The sequence below is a fragment of the Rhincodon typus genome, chromosome 36, assembly GCF_021869965.1.
Source record: "Rhincodon typus isolate 14 chromosome 36, sRhiTyp1.1, whole genome shotgun sequence".
Classification (NCBI taxonomy): Eukaryota; Metazoa; Chordata; class Chondrichthyes; order Orectolobiformes; family Rhincodontidae; genus Rhincodon; species Rhincodon typus.
Genome location: NC_063367.1, coordinates 6,140,622 through 6,147,642, shown reverse-complemented (window position 1 = coordinate 6,147,642; position 7,021 = coordinate 6,140,622).

The window sequence follows — 7,021 nt, the reverse complement described above, 5'->3', positions numbered from 1 at the left end:
TGGCAGTTCTTACTATCACGTACTCCTGCAGGACAAGATTTACATACATTGAGGCAACGACTGACACTTTGGCAGAAAGACCTCAGACAGTTCCCCACTACGCCTTGGCAGCAGCTGCATCCCTTAGGACATAGTCCTGGGCCTTGTAATGTGTCTGTCTTCAACACTTCAGGTCAAGTCTTTGCACTGGAAGACCAACAAGTTTCAGGCAGACCAAAGTGTGTCTTTCACTGAGTTGATGGTCCTCCAGGCACAGTCGATGTTTGTCTCAGCATACGTCCCAGGAACAGACATGGAGCACAGAGTCCTGTGTCACAGAGCTGCTTGGGACTAACCTCAACAAAAACCACTGCATCTCTCTCCAGACCTTCTTTGCACATTCACGTTCCAGCAGGAGATGTGCGACAGTCTCTACACCCCTGCAGCTGTTTTGAGAGCAGCATCCGGTGGCAAACAGGCAGTGCCCTTCTCACCATCAGCCGAACAATATCTTGGTGTTTGTTGGAATATTCTGGTTATGAGGCATTCTGCCAAATGACTTTGCTCAGGCAACCACCTGACAGGATCCACCCTCTCCTTTACCTACAGGGTCTGACGACACTATGTGCTGACTACTTCATAATGGACTTGTGGTCAAAGGTGTTTTCCTTTACAAATTTTTCCAGGAGGGGCAGGCCATCTTTGATCTCTAGATAAAGATGCTCAGGTGACTGCAAAGGCACAGCATCAGTGAATAGGCCAGACCTGTGCCACGTACAACAACACCGAGAGGCCCTCACACCTGATAACCAGGTTTTTACTCACAATGGAGAGGGAGGTGTACTCCCATCTGCAACGTTTCTGCCTCAGCTTGGCGATGCACTCCTCCCAAGTTTTTGCACACGCCCTGGTCCCTCCAAACTATATTCCCAGCAGTTCAGGTAATCTGTCCTGATGGTGAAGGAGATAAAGGATTGGTCAGTCTAGTTCCCTAAGAAAATGGCCACGCTTTTGCCTTGATTTATCTAGGTTCCCAAGGTCAATTCAAATTGGTCTCAGACGCTCACCAGTCTTCACAATGACAGTGTATCTGAGCAGCAAACAGCAACATCATCCATGTATAGGAAGGTTTTGACCTCCAGGCATCCGCTACATGGAATAGTCACCCCTCTCAAACTTAGGGCAGAGAGGGGACCCTGACCTACTTTCTCCTTAAATACTTTCAGATTGTGCTGACACTGCTTCACACTCTGGAAGGTCACATTGAAATACCTCCCACAATTAGGAAAATCCTCCAGACAGAAAATATCCACTATTTTGTTTCAAAAATATGCTTTATTCATAGAAAAATCTTTATATACATACAAGATTTGCTCTCAACCACAAAATGGGATAGTTATCTGGAAATTTAAAGGGATTCTGGGAAATGATAAAGTGCATGCACACAGTCTCAGTGGTTTCAATGGATACAAAAATGGTTAGTAACTATAAGGGAGCCAACAGAATATTTAATTTGGACAAATTTACATAGAGATAAATCAAATTTCTAGAATGAGTCATCAAGTAACTTTAAAAATAAGTGGGTCGCCTTAGAGAAAGATCAAACAAAGTATGCGTGCCTGAATCAAACAGAAATGTTTGACTTCTGTTTTAAAATATTATAAGATTATGTTCCATGGACTAAAACTCTGTATAGATTTCTGGAATTAGATATGGTGGCAATAGTTAAGTTGCAAAATTATATGAGACGAAGCAATTAAGGATCGAGACTGGTGGCGGAAAAAAAAACTTAAGAATAATGGGCATTTCACGTTAAAATGTTGCAGTAGTGAAAAGGAGGTATGGATGAGAGCACGAAACTGATAGCTTTCCATTGGTGATGTTTATGTCCTTTAATTGGTGATCAAGCCACTACTATTTTTCATTCTTTTTATTTATTTAGTAAATGTTCCTTTTTTGTCATTTATTATTGCTCAATAAATGTTCATCTTGATTGCACAATGTTCAGCACCATTTGTGACTCCTCAGACACTGAAGCAGTCCATGTTCACATGCAACAAGATGTGGACAATATCCAGGCTTGGGCTGACAAATGTCAAGTGACATTCGTGCCACACAAATACCAGTGACCATATGTGGAGAGATGAGTAAAACCTCATAGATCAGTTGATAAGATCATGTGGGAGTCAAGAATGTGTGACATGGTCTTGGGATACTTATGTAAGTGTGCAAACGTGAATGTTACCTCAGAGATAACAAACATGAGACGGTAAAAGACATGCACTCATGAATGGATCCCATGTATATTGTAGCTCAAAGAGAATACTTGCATTTGGAAGTAGTTACCATTCAATGATACAATCATTCATAAAATCGGCAAGGAGAGAAACATTTCAAAGTATCCTCGAGATGGATACAAATGAAGAGAGCTGGAGAAATTTTGAGTCCATATATGATGTCATTTTACTGCTGTTGGGTGAGGTGATCTGTGGATAGACAACTGGAGAATTAAGAAAACACAAATTAAGGAACCTGAATCTGGAATATACTGCATTTTACAGCAAATTATGTAAATAGATTAACTGAAAAACAATGTAGACGATATTCTCATCACCTCAATCAGTTGGCAGACTTGCTGGTTCCATCATAGCCTTGACCGTACAGCGGGGGTGGGATATGTATTTAAGGGGTCGGTCCCCAAAGGGCATTGCAGGTTGATGATACACCCTATTGTTGTATTGTTTGTATTGATTTCATTGTAGCTTTAATCTTCTAGTGTTGGTTACATACTCTTAATATACGTTCTCACGTGGCTGTCATTGATTTACATCTGCATCTACAATTGTAACATGCACTGTCAAAATCATTGGGGTGGAATGTATAGGATGGGCTGAAGGGCTAAACTTGTTAGTGATATTCAACAGCTGCATGACCTTGAATGAGTCCTGTGAACATTCCTGCACGTGCCGAACATGGCACAATCAACATGTTTTTCTGTAGTTGTTTTTTCTGTGCCTTGCTGTTTGTTACACTGTTTAAGAGAGAGAGTTTCAGTCCAAGTTGCTAGACTTCACCTCTGACTGGGATCGCAAATGGTGCCAGGAACAACCTCAGCCCCCAGACCAGCCATCAATCACGGGCAGAAGGGTGTGAGGCTTATTTGTTTTTTCCTCTTTTTTTCATTCTTTTTATTTATTTAGTAAATGTTCCTTTTTTTGTCATTTATTATTGCTCAATAAATGTTCATCTTGATTGCACAATGTTCAGCACTATTCGTGATTCCTCAGACACTGAAGTAGTCCATGTTCACATGCAACAAGATCTGGACAATATCCAGGCTTGCGCTGACAAGTGTCAAGTGACATTCGTGCCACACAAATGCCAGGCTATGACCATCACCAATAAGAGACAATCTAACCACCACCCCTTGACATTCAATGGTGTTACCATCATTGAATCCCCCACTATCAACATCCTGGGGGTTACCATTGACCAGAAACTCAACTGGACTCACCACATTAACAGAGTAGCTACAAGAGCAGGCCAGAAGCTGGGAATAGTGTGGCGAGAACTCACTTCCTGACTCCTCAAAGCCTGTCCACCATCTACGAGGCACAAGTCAGGATTGTGATGGAATACTCCCCACTTGCCTGGATGAGTGCAGCCCCCAACAACACTTAAGAAGCTTGACACCATCCAGGACAAAGCAGTCCGCTTGATTGGCACTACATCTACAAGCATTCACTCCCTCCACCACCGACGCTCAGTAGCAGCAGTGTGTACTATCTACAAGATGCACTGCAGAAATTCACCAAAGATTCTCGGACAGCACCTTCCAGACCCGTGACCACTTCCATCTAGAAGGACAAGGGCAGCAGATATATGGGAACACCACCACCTCCAAGTTCCCCTCCAAGTCACTCACCATCCTGACTTGGAAATATATCACCGTTCTTTCACTGGGTGAAAATCCTGGAATTCCCTCCCTAAGGGCATTGTGGGTCAACCCACAGCAGGAGGAATGCAGCGGTTCAAAAAGGCAGCTCACCCCCACCTTCTCAAGGGCAACTAGGGATGGGCAAGAAATGCTGGCCAGCCAGCGACGCCCACATCCCACGAATGAATAATTTTAAAAAATTGCTGATGAGGTGCCTTCTCTTAATTACATTTAACCAAATCCAAAATGACCTGCTTGGACACACTCTGTGATCCAAGACACAAACTCATCTGGCAGAATGCCTCATTGCCAGAACTTTCCAACAGGCACCAAGACATTGCTTGGCTGGTGGCGAGAAGGGCGCTACCTGTGAGATCCTTCATGTACACCCAGACTCTCTGCACTATCGCACACTGCCCTCAAAGTGGCTGCAGGGTGGGGGAGGTGGTTACAGGCTGTCACACATCTCCTGCTGGAATGTGTCTTTGCAAAGGGAGTCTGGAGAGAGATGCAGTGGTTTTTTTTGTCAAGGTTCGTCCTGAGCAGCTTCATGACACAGGACTCTGTGCTCTATGGGCTGTTCCCTGGGACGCACACCCAGACAAACATTGACTGTGCCTGGAGGACCATCAACTCGGTGAAAGACATTGTTTGGTCTGCCTGAAAGTTGTTGGTCTTCCATCTTGGGTTTTAGCCAGTTGAGATTGAAAAGATTTCTGTCCATATTGTAGAAAATGTCCGCACCACTGCAAAGCATATTCTGACAAGATGAAGAATGGTGGCACTGAAGATTGAGAAAAAGCTGGGGTCAGTGATACATCCATGTATGACCATTGTCTTGACCTCAAATGATTCTGTCATGTTACCATCAATGAGGACTGGCAATGACATCTTATTGTGAGAAGATGGAGGACATTGATGAATTTACTCACTAACCTGCCTATTGTGTTTAAATTGTCAAAATTGCACAGAAATGGTTTAACATATGGTTTTAGAATCTAAAAAGCTATGGGTTATTGTGGCACCGTGGCAGTGTCCAGATCTGGAGGCTCAGATTCAAGTCACCCCTGCTCCAGAGGTGTGTCATAACATTTCTAAACAGGTTGATTTAAAAATCTTGCAAATCTGTAGTATAAATATAAATCACAGGACAATACACAGTTCATTTAAACGTCACATTTTGCAACCAGTATCAATAAGATGAGCAGGTCCTGCTGTGGAGAGAGAATGACTGTGATCTGGGGCACGTCACTTGACTTAGGACAAAACCAAAGTCGAGTAAAATCTGGGATAATTGAAGTTTGTTTGTGATGCGCGTGCTACTGATTATAACCAGCAGAGGGCAGCATTGTCTCCTGTCACCATCTGATCCAACGCCAGCATTTACCTTTGTTACCAGCAGAGGGCACAGTTACATCATTGAGCAATTAATTTTTTTATATTCATTGCTTGTCTCTAACTGCCCTTCAGAGGATGGTGGTGAGCTGCCTTCGTGAAGTATTGCAGTCTACATTGGTGAATTTCTGCATTGTATCTTGCAGATAGTACACCCTGCTGCTCCTGAGCGTCAATGGAGGGAATGGATATTGCCAATCTAGCAGGTTGCTTTGTCCTGGATGGTGTCAAGCTTCTTGAGAGTTGTTGGAGCTGCACTCATCCAGGCAAGTGGGGAATATTCCATCACACTTATTCCATTTACTTCCTTCACCCCCAACACCTCCCCACAGCCCTACGGCACCTTCCTCCGTAACCAGCGAAGGTGCAACACCTGCCCATTTACCTCCTCCCTCCCCAGTATCCAAGGGCCTAAACATACCTTCCACGTGAAGCAACACTTCACCTGCACTTCCCAGAATCTAGTCTACTGCATTCGCTGCTTACAATGTGGTCTCCTCTACATTGGGGAAACAAAGCGTAGACTTGGCAACCGCTTTGCAGAACATCTACGTTCTGCTCACAAAAAATGACCCTGAACTACCTGTTGCCTGCCATTTCAATGCACCACCCTGCTCCCTGGGCAACATCTCGGTCTCTGGCTTGCTGCAGTGTTCCAGTGAAGCTCAACGCAAGCTGGAGGAACAACATCACATTTTCGCTTGGGGACCCTGCAGCCCTCCAGACTCAGTATTGTGTTCAATAATTTTAGGGCCTAAACTCTCCCATGTCCCAGCCCCCTAACCCACACACCAGGCCTTGTTACCACATAGCCTGCCATTACACTCCCCTGTTGTTAGTCATTAACAGTCCCCATTAACAACTATTCACCCTCCCAGCCTGATCGTTAGCAACTCCTTTGTCTGTCCAACTGTCTTTTCTCTCTCTTTGGGCTCTATCCTATCGTTTACTCCCTACCCCACCCACCTCCCTATTTTATGCATTTAAACTGACATTTTCCCAGCCACCATTAGTTCTCAGGAAGGGTCACTGGACCTGAAACAGATTTTTTCCTTCACAGATGCTGCCAGACCTGCTGGGCTTTTCCAGCAACTTTGGTAATATTCCATCAGACTCCTGACTTGTGCCTTGTAGACAGGCTTTGGCGAGTCAGTAGGTGGGTTACTCACTGCAGTATTCCTAGCCTCAGACCTGTTCTTGAAGTCACTTGTGTTTATTTGGTCAGTCCAGTTGAAATTCTGGTTAACGGTAACTCCCAGGATTTCGATGGTGGGGAATTAAACACCCAGAGGGGAAAACCAGCAAAACATTAGCAAACTTTGGAAATGAATAGACTGGCTACACTGGAACACTGTTCTGAGGGATACAGAATGCATCAAACCTATGTTCGTCACTCACAAGTTTTACTGTTTTTCTTCTGCCTTCTGGATGAGAGTGCCATTGAATGCCAAGGGGTGATGGTGAGATTGTCTCTAATCAGTGACGGTTGTTGCCTGGCATTTGTGTGGTCTCTTCTGCCCATGTTTGAACCAAGGCTATAATGAGGTCAGGAACTGAGTGGCCCTGGTGGAACCCAAAGTGGGCGTCACTGAGCAGGCTATTACTGAGCAGATGCTGCTTGATAGCACTGTTGATGACACCTTCCATCACTTCCATTCCAATTGTATTTACATAGTATCCTCCCAAATCACTTAACAGCCAATAAAGTAC